The sequence below is a fragment of the Vombatus ursinus genome, unplaced genomic scaffold (genome assembly GCF_900497805.2).
Source record: "Vombatus ursinus unplaced genomic scaffold, bare-nosed wombat genome assembly UNPS02015255.1, whole genome shotgun sequence".
NCBI lineage: Eukaryota > Metazoa > Chordata > Mammalia > Diprotodontia > Vombatidae > Vombatus > Vombatus ursinus.
This window is the reverse complement of record NW_020955033.1, coordinates 35,086,095-35,099,924: the sequence shown is the minus strand read 5'-3', so window position 1 is coordinate 35,099,924 and position 13,830 is coordinate 35,086,095. Positions and strand designations below refer to the sequence as shown.

Genomic DNA, 13,830 nt, shown 5'->3' with positions numbered 1-13,830 from the left:
CTATCTATCTATCTATCTATCTATCTATCTATCTATCTATCTATCTATCCATCTATCTATCTATCTATCTACCTATTTATAAATTCATCTGGGCCAAATGTAGGTGTAGACATGGAGAATCATTTTCATACTCTCAGATAGTCCTGATCTTTCTACTGCTTCTAAGGATATCCTCTAGTGCTTTTTAAAAACTTGTCTACAATGTTTAGTTTTGGCACACTGTTATCACTTTTACTTTCTAGATGGTCTTTCCACTACATGTTAAAAGCCACAAACTAGAAACTGTGCGGAGCAGTGGTCTTTGGAGTCAGAAGAAGTGACTCAACACACTTTTCATTGGGCAGACTCATAAAACCATTAGTTTCCTCTTCTATAAAATGAAGGGAGGTGAACAAAATCAGATATAAGTTTTCTTTTAGTTATAAATTTGTGATCCAACAAAATAGACCTTTAAAGGTAATTGCTGACCATACTCACAAAATAATGATTTTCAACTAATTTTTATAGCAGCTCTTTGTATGAATTAAATTATATACATAGAAATAGATATTATGATGCTTAATAATAATGAAATATTAATTTGAGGCTAGCATGACAAAAATATGATCATGCTTCTAGTTATATCTTACAGTAAATATAGCACTTGACTGACATTGAATTCTATCCAGAACACATTAAAAAAACAAGAACTGAACTTACAAACCTTTTAAAGAGCTAAAAGAGATGTTACAAAGTTGATGGACTAATATTTATGCACTTCATTCATAGGACAGCACCTCAGGCCTTCACTCATGTTATAATGACCTTAATGTAGTTTCTAAATGGTACAATTTGGTTTAAGAAACTCTTGGGTTAGTTTCTATTCAAAAGCACTGGGGAATATGGAGTGTTCAGGGTAGTCCTCCATGTCTATGCCTACATTTGGCACAGATGAATTTTTAGCGAGCTAGCTAGAGTGAGTCAGCTCCGAATTATTCAGGTCCTGATTTTCCAGGTGCTTGATTTCTCTCCCACTCCAGGTGCTTACTCAGCTCTTTTCAGAGCTGTTCATCCATCTTTAGTGTACACCTTCACCCAACTCTCACCTGTGGCTCCAAGAAGGTATAGCATGTACAGCAGCCACACCCTAGTAAAACCATCTTGGCAGATGAGAGAAATCAGGTTGAGGGTAACTGAACAGCCTCAAACCTGTGGGTGAGTTAGGAGGATGTCGGCCCTAAGCATGTGAAGACTTTCCCATGCAGGCAGCTGAAGCAGGTGCTGTGGGGCGCTTAGAGTTTGGTCATGCATTGAAGACACCAACATCATCCACTGCACCCTGGGCAAGTCACTTAACCCTGTTTGCCTCAGTTTCCTCATCTGTAAAATGATCTGGAGAAGGAAATGGAAAACCTCTTCAGTATCTTTGCCAAGAAAACCCCAAATGGGGTCAAAAAGAGTTGGACACAACTGAAAAATAACTAAACAACAATCACATCAATTAGCTCATTTTAAGTTTGGGGCAATATAATGGCATCTCAGTTTCATGAGGTTCCCTCTTATAATGCTTTAGGGAGTTTATATTAAATAAAAAATTAGGATTATGATTGTACAATCATGATTTTTTTGAATTCCTAGTTATGAAAATTCCTAACATTAAGCAGGAGTTTGACTCTCTGACTTTATTTACTTTTTTATCAATCTGTATTTAACTCCTGGCATCTTTGTGGTATTGGCAAAATTAAGGTTATTAGAAACATTTGGGTAAATCAGCAGCAAAGTATGTTATAAGGTTGACAGACAGACACTGGAGGAAAGCTGGGGAAAAAGCTGATGTTTTCTGGGAACTTCCCTCAAACCTTAAGGAAAAGATACAACTGGTAGTATCCATCAAGTCTTCTGCTCTAAGAAGTTTATAAGGTCCGTGGACCTTATAAGAAGGTCCGTGGACCTTCTTCACCCTATCCGTAAGCTTTCTTTCCCTTTCTTCTTCCAATGATTACCCTTGGGCTGCCGGTTCTTTCTGGTTCAGTTATGCATGACCTAGCTCCTTCCTCTCCATTATCAGACTTTCAAAATCTTTTCCTGATTCTTAACTGACTCCTGCTTTCACACAGACTCTTTAGAACATATCCAAGCCACACACCTAATCAAAGCAGAATTCTTATTGTGCCTAATTTTGATTCGTGGATTTAAGCCCACTGTAAAAAGGTTACTACCTTCATATGGGGTCGGGGCAATCAGCAATCCATGGACCTTCACTCACTTTTACACTACAGGAGGATGAAGTAGATTCCAGGCATGAAGGATAAACAACTCAGAGGAGTAGAGACAAGAGAAGAAACGTGTAGGGAGAAGCAAGAAGGCCAATTTGGCAAGTAAATGTATAATAATATTGGAAACAGGAGGTTGGAGCCAAGTTGTGAAGGGCTTTAAAAACCAGAGGAGTTTATATTCTATCCTTTAGGTAAGTGGTTCAAACTTTTGGATCTTAGTTCTCCTTTATACTCAAAAACTACTGAGGACCTCAAAGAGCTTTAGCTTACATGGATTATATCTATCAATATTTATCACTTTAGGAATGAAAACTAATATAATTTAAAATATTTATTAACTCATTTAAAACCCATTACAATTTAACATAAAGTATTTTATGAAAAAAATGTTTTCCAAAAAAAAATTGTGAGAAGAGTGACATTGTTTTATATACTTTTATATATCTCTTTAATGTCTGGCCTTATAGAAGACAACTAAATTCTCATTGCTGTGTGATATGTTCTTTTATTTGAAGTATGTAAAGAAAGTCTGTCCTCACATACATAAGTGGTTGCTGAATGAAGAAGTGTTTTAATAGGTAAATAACTTTTCGGTAGTATTATGAAAACAATTGTGACCTCTCAGATCCTCTGAAAGAGCTTCCAGGGTGTGCAGTGTTCTCAAAGTACCACTGCTTTTAGACAATGTCATCAGTCATTTCAGACATGTCCAATCCATTTGGGGTATTCTTGGCAAAGGTACTAGAGTGGTTTGTCATTTCCTTCTCTAGCTCATTTCACAGATCTGGAACTGAGGCAAATAGGGTTAAGGGACTTGCCCAGAGTCACAGAACATACAAGTATCTAAGGCTGGATTTGAACTCAGGAAGACGAATCTTCCTGACTCCAGGCCCTGTACTCTATCCACTGCGCCATCTAGTTGTCCCTATTTTATGCAACAAAGAGCTACTTATTGAATCATGGAATAACAATCAGACTGGCTGTGAGTAGGAGGGGTTGGACAGGAGTCAAGAAGAGGCTAATGCAATAATACAGGAAAGAGGCGTTAAGGTCCTGACCTAGGGTGGTGGCTCTATAATTAGACAGAAAGGGAGGTAACCCAAGAAATTTTCGAGAAAGAAGAAACCAAGACTTCACCTCTACTATTTATTCTAAGCTACAAATGTTAGGGGCAAATATCTCATCAAGTAAAACACATCAGCAAAAAAATTAACACTGCTAATTTATTCTTCTCCCTTTACTGCCATAGGGCTTATTATATTGACAGCTATCATAGCACATCATACTTTATTTTTTAAAATCCATAAAAATAATTACCAGGTCATTAGCATGTACTTTTTAAAAGGAACTTAAAATATCTCTTATAGAATTACCAAACTGCTATAAGGCAAGAACTAGAAAGGACACACTCCTTTTGGCGATTGCCTTTGGTTTCAGATACTGATAGAAACCACTGAAAGACTGCTGCTGGTATAAATCACACTCTGTGGATATAATCCACTACTAACTGGAGCATGGATGTTAATTAGACTACTTTGAATTAGTGGAGAAACAAAATCGGGAGCTTTAAAAGGTGGGGATGACCTGTTCAAGTGTGTGAAGAATAGAAACAGGGTTTATTTCAGTGACATAGGGAACTACCAGATAAGGAAACTTTCTCTATTAATTAAGGGAAAGCACATTCCCTGCAACTTAAAATTCTTAGAAAATTACCTAGAGTTTAAGTGTCTTGCTTAGGGTCACATAGCTACTAGGTGTTTGAATTAGGTCTCCCCGGATCCAAGGTAGGTTCTCTAACCATCATACTGTGTTACTTATGGCATATGTACAGTGGAACATGACATAATGTAATGCTCAGTATTTACATCTGAGGTCTAATAGGAGTAATAAAGTTTATGCCATTTTAGCAATTATATTTGCGAAAAGATTATTTTGATGTGTTCCAAATTCATTAAAAATATGTTGCCCTTTGGCAGATCTTTTTGAGAATTAGGAAACTGTTAATTTTTTTTCTTGGAAATAAACTTAAATTAAAAGTAAATTATGCCCCATTCAATTAGCTCTTTTGTCTTTATTAGTTCTGAATAACAGGCACACTTAGTTATGATCCCACTTCCCTAGAGTGCTTTTAGTTCAACAGTGTATGTCCAATTACACAGGGCTAACAAACTGCAGCTTTTGACTGTAGCACAACTATCCACTATTTTTCATGGAAAGGGGAGAAGTTCTGATATAGTCTTTTTTTCTGTTATTGTCTTTTTAAATGGTAAATATCCAGGCTTTTCATTGAAAAAAAAAATCTGAGTATTCAGGTCCACTGAATTTTCCCCATAGAAACATTTAAAAAGAAAGCATCACATTGTAACTTTTTATATAATATAACTCAAGACAGAGATATACCACCACCCATCTAATGTGATTTGTCATTCAAAAAATCAGTCTTAGCTTTGGAAGAGAACTCATCAAGTCCATCTCCTTACCTGAACCACACAGAATATTAAGGGGAACTTTAACGTGGGTTACCGTGAGAGACCCCTCATTTGGCTAACTGGAAAGAATTATAAATTCAAATTAAATCAGTTAATTTGAAAATAATTCAAAACCTGTGTTGATGAAAGTTTCAATAACATGACATACTTTGCTCAGAAATTTAAAAAAAAATTGGCCTGCTAGCTAATGGTATTTTACTTGGGACAGTAAGGTTCTTTAAGCTTCAACTTTGGTTCCCCAAAGGCCATGTCTATATGCAGGAAATCTGACTCGAAGTTAGCCTGCACTCCATGGTAAAGAAAATAGATAGGTATAAGACATAAAGAAATTATAGCATACCATAAATCTAAAACTCATACTGTTGGAATTATCAGAAACTATGACTTTGAAAGTCTGTTTGCTTTAAAAAATGTAGGCTAAAATACAAAGGTAAAATCTGAAATTTGCAAATAAGAATACTAATAATAGCCAGCATTTACATAGTGCTTCATTACTCAGTCCCAGAACTGTGCTAAGCACTTTACAAATATTATTTCCTGTGATCCTAACAATAACCCTGGGAAGTAGGTGTTATTATTATTCCCATTTTAAAGATGAGGAAAACTCATTCAAACAGAGGTTAAGTGACTGGCCCAGGAAACATGGCTAGGAAATGTCTTAGGCTAGACCCAGCAGTCTAGCCACTGTACCACCTAGCTGCCCCTAATAAATAATATAAAATAAATAAATAAATACTAAACAACAATAAATACTAAAAGTTACTAACCTATATTTTTAACAAGTTCATTCCCTGATATAAGTTACTATTACCTCCACATAAGTTGGAGAATAACTATGATTATCTGCAAGATTGCTGTGCCTCTCTATATCATACCAATAGTATTTTCTTTCATATATGTCTTACTCCCTACCCCCAGGCAACAAAACACCTGTCTAGGGAAAGTCCCCAAAAGGCTCAAATTGTCACAAAAGTCATTCATTTTAAACTTTAAAAAAGTATTAATTCACTGAAACCTAAAGACATTGCTTCAAATCTCCTAAGTATTTCATCAAGGTCCTGAGGGAGCATCTATGCAAAATACAATTAACACAGTAATTAAAAAGTTATAATGGCTCTTCTCTTAAAAGACAGATTATATTAATTCTAAGAAACAGAACTGAGAAGGGCATCAAGTCACACCTTCCCATTATTATTGCTGTCATTAGTTTGTCAGCACTTTTTCTTAACTCTTAGGGCTAGATACCCAAAAGTAAAATCACTTAGCATCTTAAAAGCCCACTATGAAATTCAATGCAACACTGTTAATCTCATTTTTCCATCAAGCTACCACTTAATGGCTTAGATGATATTGGCTGAATATATTCACAAAGAGGGGTTACTAGTTTAATGAGAGCTTTGGCTGCACATGCCCAGAACATCTAACATGGAGGGACTCTGCTTATGGAAGAAGAAGGCCTGCATTCTCCTACACCTTAGATGAGAGCAGCCATTTGTGACTGGCTAAGTAGATACAACAAGGACACACTCTCTATTTCTTGCTGTATCCAGAAAGGATGAAGGGCTAAGTTTACCCATAGCGTAGGCACCATGAACTGAACTGGTGAAGAGGGAAAGGCTCTCTTTCCTTGCTCTCCCCTTTTATTCTATGGCCCCAAGAAATAGGCTTGGGGTTGGCGTTTTGTTTGTTTGGGTATGTTTCATTTGTCTGGGGACCAGAATTCTAGGCTAGACATTGAAGCCAGTCAACCCAGCAGGGAAGTCCTGAGAACGCAGGTACCTGGGATTCAAACACAAGGTGGGGCTACGGCCTTTAGGTTTGGGACTGTGCTATGCAGGAATTGAGATAAGCTGTGAACTTAATGCCCTCCCCCACCTTGGGGAGAGGTTTGGCGGTACAGTTTGAAGCAAATATTTCTTTGTAAAGGTTAATCAGACTGGCGAAAGGTTAAATGGAACTGAGTTTGCTGCCCTATAATTGAGAGAATACCATCTTTGGAGGCTGGAACAACTAAGATGGTACTTATATGAGTAAAAAAAAGGTAAGATGTGTTGTAGCTGTAGACAAAGCAAGATTTAACAGCCAGTTGGATATGTGGAATGTTGGAGAATGAGTAGTCAAGGATGATGCTGAGGCTATGAACCTAGGAGACTTGTGTAAGTTGTACAGCATGCATAATAATTAGTTCAGTAGTGTGTGTGTATGTATATATATGTATACATATAAGTGTGTGTGCATGTGTATCTGTGTGTATGTATATATGTATAATTTTTAAATAAATATGCTATTTAAGCATATGAATATTTATGTTCTGTATATGCTTCAATTTATAGAAATCGAAAGAATCCAAACATTACCTCCTTGAAGAGGTCCCAAAATGTAAACTCCCAAGTATATTAAGCCAAATTCCAAAGCTCTCAGGTAAAACAGAAAATACTAAAAGCAGCCAGTAAGAAACTGCGGAGCTATAGTCAAGATCACACAAGATTTAGCACCTCCTACTTTAAAGGAGTGGAGGGCTTGGGAAATGACATCTTAGAAGGCAAAGGAGTTAGGATAAGAAGCAAGAATAACACATCCAGCAAAACTGAGTATAATCCTTCAGGGAAAAAAAAAAGATACTTAATGAAACAGAGCCCTTTTAAGCATTCCTGATGAAAAGACTAGAAATGAATAGAAATTTTGATTTTCAAATACAAGACTCAAGAGGAGCATAAAAAGGTAAACCTGAAAGAGAATTCATAAGGAACTCAACAGGTTAAACTGTATACATACCTATATAAGAAGATGATACATGTAACTCCTAAGAACTTCATAATTATTAGGTCAGTTAGAAGTCTACATAGACAGAGGACACAAGTGTGAGTTGACTATGTTGAAATGATCTCAAAAAAAAGGAAGGGGTGAGAAAGAGGGATGCATTGGAAGAAGAAGAATGGAGAAAATTTTCTCACATAAAAGAGGTGAAGAAGGAAGTCTTTTTATAGAGGAGGAGAAAATGGGGGCGTAGACAACACTCGAACTCACTCTCAAGTGAACTGGTTTAAAGAGGGAAAGATAAATAGACGGATAGATAGATAGATAGATAGACAGATAGATAGATAGATAGATAGATGGATAAGAGATAAAAGTGGGGGCAGATTATGGGAGGCAGTGGTTAGAAGCAAAGTAGACCTTTGAGGAGGGAAAGGGTAAAATGAGAGAGAGAAAGATAAACAAAAGAAAATAGGATGAAGGGAAAGGCAGAAATATTAAATTCATCCTTTTAATAAAGGGCTATGGAAGCACAGACTAGAAATTAATTGGAAATGAAATAATCTCATCCTAAAGAATGAGTATGCTAAAGAACAAATAACAGAAAAACCAATAATTTCATTAAGGATAATGACAAGATAACATACCAAAATCAATGAATCAAGCCCTAATTTCTACCTTTTGCCAATTTCTGAAGTGTGATTGTTCACACTGAAATTTTAACAATCTATTCTTAAGCTGTTTTGAGCTGGTTGTAGCATACTCCTGACTAAAATTCATTTTTCTTGATTCCCCTGAACACAATCTTGAATCAATCTCCTGACTAACAATATTTCCTCTCAGAGTCTTCAAATTCCTAAAAGAAAATTATCCATTAAGTATTGAAATATTTTACATTTAAAAGAAATGGGAATAACTATAATAAGACTACATTATACAACCTTCAATGGTATTCAAACACAAATTTTGGCACATTCCCTAAAGCCAGAAACAGGCTTAAAAAAACACACAGAATTTTAAGGGAATAAAGGAAATGATTTGTTTATCTTTTCACATCTACAAACTGGCAAAATAAAATAAATTCTACTAAAATGAATCTTTGCTTCCCTATTCCCCATGCCTAGAATGTTCTCCCTCCTCATTTCTGCCTACTAGTTTCCCTGGCTTCCTACAAGTTCCAACTAAAATTCCACCTTCTACAGGAATACTTTCCCAGCCTCTCTTAATTCTAGGGTCCTCCCTCTCCTAATTATTTCTTAATCTCCCTCCATATAGCTTGTTTGTAAATATTTGTTTGCTTGTCATCTTTCTCATTAGATTTTAAGCTTCATGAGGACAGACACTGTCTTTTGTCTCTTTTTATATCCTCAGTGCTTAGTAGAGTGCTAACACACAGAAGATGTTTAATAAATGTTTACTGACTGATAATATCACCTGGGAATATAAAGGAATCAATCTCTAACACTGAATTTAATTCTGACCAATATGGAACATTGAGCTGCAAGTTTTGTAAATCCAGCAAGAAAGTAAGCATGTCATCTTACAGTTTATAATGGTCCATGAAGGAATTCTGGGTATTCTTAAGATCACTATCTTTAGGAAACCAAATATCAAGAATTTCAGAGGAAAAAAGCAAGTATCATTCCATGGCTAAAGACACTAAAAAATATAATAGCTCAAGAAGAAACAGTCTCTACTGTAAAATAAGAGATTTGAGCAACATAATCACTAATTATCTAAGGAATACTGTAAAATAAGAGATTTGAGCAACATAATCACTAATACATCTAAGGAAATTAAAAAAAAACCTTACTGATGAACTCAGTAGACTTTAAAGAGACATGTAAAATTGGAAAATGGAGAATATATGCAAAGAAAAATGTGAAAAAATAGCACAGATCCACAACAATATAGTCAAGCAGGCTGTCTCATAAGGAGATAGGCTCTTTAAAAAAAAGTCAGCTGCAACAATAAAGGGCTTCTAAATCACAAAACTCAACTCTTATCTTACTTCTTATTGTCTTTCTTCACGGATAATACTTTTGAATTACTTTTTTTTTCAATTAACAAATATTTATTTTTTTCTCCTCCATCTCCACTGGGGGAAAAAAGAAAGGAAAAACTAAACTCTTGTACCAAACATGTATAATCAAACAAAATGAATTCCCATATTGGCCATGTATCAAAATGAGTATTTGATTCTGCATACTTAGTCCACCACCTCTCTGACTGGAGAGTGAGCAGTACTCTTCATCATTGGTCTTTGAACTTGATAAAAAAGAAAAAAATGACAAATACTGAAGTGGCTTGTGGGGAAACGGGCATGTTGATGTACTTTTGGAAGGAGAATAATTTTCAAACTGAGAAGGTTCACATAAATGTTTAAGAAAGAACTGAAGTCAATGATGTAAGAGAGAGTTAATATAAGAGTACTTATTACTTTAAGATTAGATTTAACATTTTAGACCCAGACAAATCTCATCCCAGGGTACTAAGAAACCTTAAAGATGTGACCACAAAAGCACTGACTGTAACCTTTCATGGTGAATAGAATTATTGAAGATTCATGATCCTATTTTCTAAAACAAAGGAAAAGGCAGATTTTAGAAATTGTAAACTATTCATCTTGATATGTATCTATGAAAAAAATGTTTTGCATCATCATCTCAACTTTTCAAGTCATGGTTTTGAGAGGTAGTCTAACAAGTGATTAGATGTGATGGCAAGTCTATGCAACCAATGTTCCCTGTATAGCATATTTTTAAATTTCAAGAGGAGGCATGTGCCATATATTTATTTTGACAAGTCTGTATAAATGGATAAAGTTTGTGTCTGTGGTTTCCTCACAGACTGAGCACAAAGATTCCCACATATTGATAAACTGATGTCCACTTGTTTTCTTGTCACTTTTTACTGGACACTTCTTACTTTTATGTCATCTTTTTACGACATGTCCCTTTCCACTTCCAGAGAACCAACCCTTTTGATAAACAATGAGGAAAAAAAGCAGTTCAGGTAGAGCAACCAACACATGAACCCAATCTGGCATCTGTATGTCATACAGATGACCTCACCTCTTCTCAACTATAAGAAGGAGCGGGAGTATTCTGTCATATCCTTTCTTTGCAACCAAGATTGGTTATTAAAATTTCATATTATGTAGTTTCAAACATTTGTTGTTATTATCATTTCTGGTTAAATTTTTTTGAAGTCACTGTGTATTATTTCCCTGGTATATATTATTTTCCTGGTAAGTATGCATCAGTTCATATATGTCTTCCTATTTTTTGCATTTTAATATTCATTGAACAGTATATGCGTATTCATAGAACAGTAATGTTTCATTACATTCCTACACTAAAGTTTGTTTAGCTATTCCCCAATTAATGGGCATTTAACTTGTTTCCAGATCCTCACCACTACAAAAAGCGCTACTGTAATATTTTGGCATATATGACAACTTCTTTTCTATATTGACCTCCTTGAGATACATCTAGCTGACGCAAGACTGCCAAAGCCTGCATTGGTTTTGGTTCTCTCTCTAAAGTAACCTAATTATTGTCCTCATTTGCCTTCATTTCCCTATTTCTCCATGACCACTTTCTTTACCAGTGACAATGCCTTTATTTTTTCCTCCTCAATACCTTCATGAACCACAATGATAAATGCTAAAGCCTTAGAAGACAAAGACTTTTTCCTATAAATGTTATCAATTGTAAAAAAAAATACAATGTGAAATGTTGTTATTTCTACCAGTGGCATGGTTGGCATCAGACATATTGTCTTAACACATTCACACTGTCTACAAGTAAAAATCAATTCAAAATCAAACTTTCACTCTCTATTAATTTCTTCTTGATCCATTTAAAAACAAACGGTTGAGCTATTATAAAGAATATTTGCTTTTTTTTCCTCTTTAAAGGTTGGTTGCATTCTCACCAGCTACATTGCAATGAGGGAAAATGTTATGAAATTCTTCATGAATGTTTGTCAGACATTTGCATAGTGCCTACCTCAGGAGCTAAGATAAGAGATACAAAACCAGGAGCAGAGAGGGAAGAAATCAAAGAAAAGGAAGACAGTACATGTAAAACCATTTAACTGTCCGTGAATACAAGAGATTATTGATATAACACATTATTAGACTACAGTAGGAGGCATAGCTTCTAAATCTAGGAAGTTTCAGAGAGTTGCATTTTGCAGGGATATTAATATGCTAGAGAGCATGTGGAGAAAGGCAACCAGGATACTGAAAGATGTCATGATTATGTCATATGAGAATCATTTGAAGCAACAAGGGATATTTAGCCTAAAGAGAAGACACTGGTAGAACGTGATGGCTGCTTCGAGTATTTGAAAAGCTGTCATGTGGAAAAGAGATTTGTTTCATTGTGCTTACTCCTGGAGGACAGATTTTAAAGCACCGTGTAAAAGTTGGAACAAGAACTGTTTAAAGAAAAAAGCTTCTTTTTGATTGGAGCAATCCAAAAATATAAAGAATTGTCTTAAGAGATAGTGTAGTTCCCTTTACTAAAGGTCTTCAATAAAGGCTGAATTACTGCTTATTGGGTGTGTTGCAGATGGCATTCTGGTTCACCTATGGTTGGAATTAAATGACCCCTGAGGTCCCTGCTAAGGCTGATATTCCGTGATCAGATCCTAACTTCTCTGTCATTTGCTAAACTATTGAATGTCAGCTACTATTTGCTAATGTAAGATACAACAAAATATCACTAAATATATCATAAAGCTCCTCAAAAAATCACAAAACTAAATACTATGATCTGAATCAATTTGGATTCTTCCAAAACACATATCACATTGAATTTTCAGGAGGTAGCTTTAGTTATGAAATCAAAAGCAACGATCTGTGTCCACCATTTCCTCCCAAAGTTCAGGAATCACTATACTTCATACTGGGAGGCCATGAGTAAGGAAAGGAGAGAGAGAAAAGGTTTCTGAAACTCTGTTTCAGTTAAGGATCAGTTGAAAGTGGACAAGCCAGAAATATTTGAACAACAGTCCTTATTCCAGCTCTTTGTAAGTGCTAATGATAAATGGCCATGGGTAGAGAGGATGGTATCATGGCAGAATAGGTCTGATGACTGCTAAAACAGTTTAGCCATTCACAAAAAATATATATAGATACATTTCCCCATGGATTCACACCATTTGTCCCAGAAATATTAAACAGATCATTGTGAATTCTACGCCTTACAAGTTCTTGGAGGATCTATTCTCCAAATCCAGAAGGAAAAAATATCAATTGCAAATTTTAATACTTTTTAAGAAGGTTTTTCTTTTTCCTTTCCTAACACTAATGATAAAATTGTCTTCTAGAAAAATATACAATAGAATTTATGTTTTTAAATTATTTTATTACTCTTATTTTAATAAAGGATCTATAACAAAATGAAATAAAAATACTCAAATAGTCAAAAGGGACTATTTAAACTTTTCTATCTAAAAGCACCTAACTATCCTTTGTTTCTGAAACTAATAGGGCCTGTGTGGCTGCTTGTCCCACAAGAACGATATTTAAATGACATTTAAATTACATTTAAAATAAACATTTATTTTACCAAAGTAAACCCTACAGATTTCTAATGAAAATGTCAAAATCACATTGCAATGTCCTAATATTATATTATACCTCTTCTTTGTACAGCAAAGTATTATCTTCCTAGCAATGTTCTTATGACTCATGCTTGTTTCTGTGCATAGATTTCTTGGTTGTTTTGTTTCAATACAAAGGTATGTGCATTTTTTTCCACTTTCACCTGCTATTTTGAGTTCTGAGATGGATAAAACCCAATGAAGCTCAGCCATCTATATCTTCACAGTTGAAGAAATGAGATCTTTACACAGTCCACAAATCACCTCTGTCTGTTTGACAAATAGGTCCAATGCCAATGGCAAGTGGCCCTTCCATGAAATACTCATCAATAATGTTAAAAAGATATCCATTCCTTCACAGTGCTATAGGGACTCTTTTTGGGAGTGTAGGGGGTGGGCAGCAAATAAGAACTTTAACTGTAAATGTTAAACCAATGGAACAAGACAAGAAATCTGACCTCCTGTTCTTTCTGAGGATACTGAGATAAAAAAGTAGATAGCTATTCCTACAAACCTGAGGAGACAGGTCTGCTCTATGAAACCTGCCTTATGCTGTATGTTAGCCACTATATACAGAACATCGAGACACTACGATTCATAGTCACTGTCCACTAAAGGTAACTCGAGACTTAAGCCACAGTTCCAACCAGTGGTGGGAAGGATAAATCATATAACACAAACCTAATCCATGCAACTGAAGAAAGTTCTCACTGTCA

General features: G+C 35.3%; 1 protein-coding gene across 5 annotated transcripts in view; it reads right to left on the bottom strand.

Annotated features, from left to right (window-relative positions):
• Positions 1-13,830, bottom strand: part of LOC114031828 (receptor-type tyrosine-protein phosphatase mu) — a 958,139-nt gene that overhangs the window by 544,318 nt on the left and 399,991 nt on the right. The window lies entirely within an intron of this gene.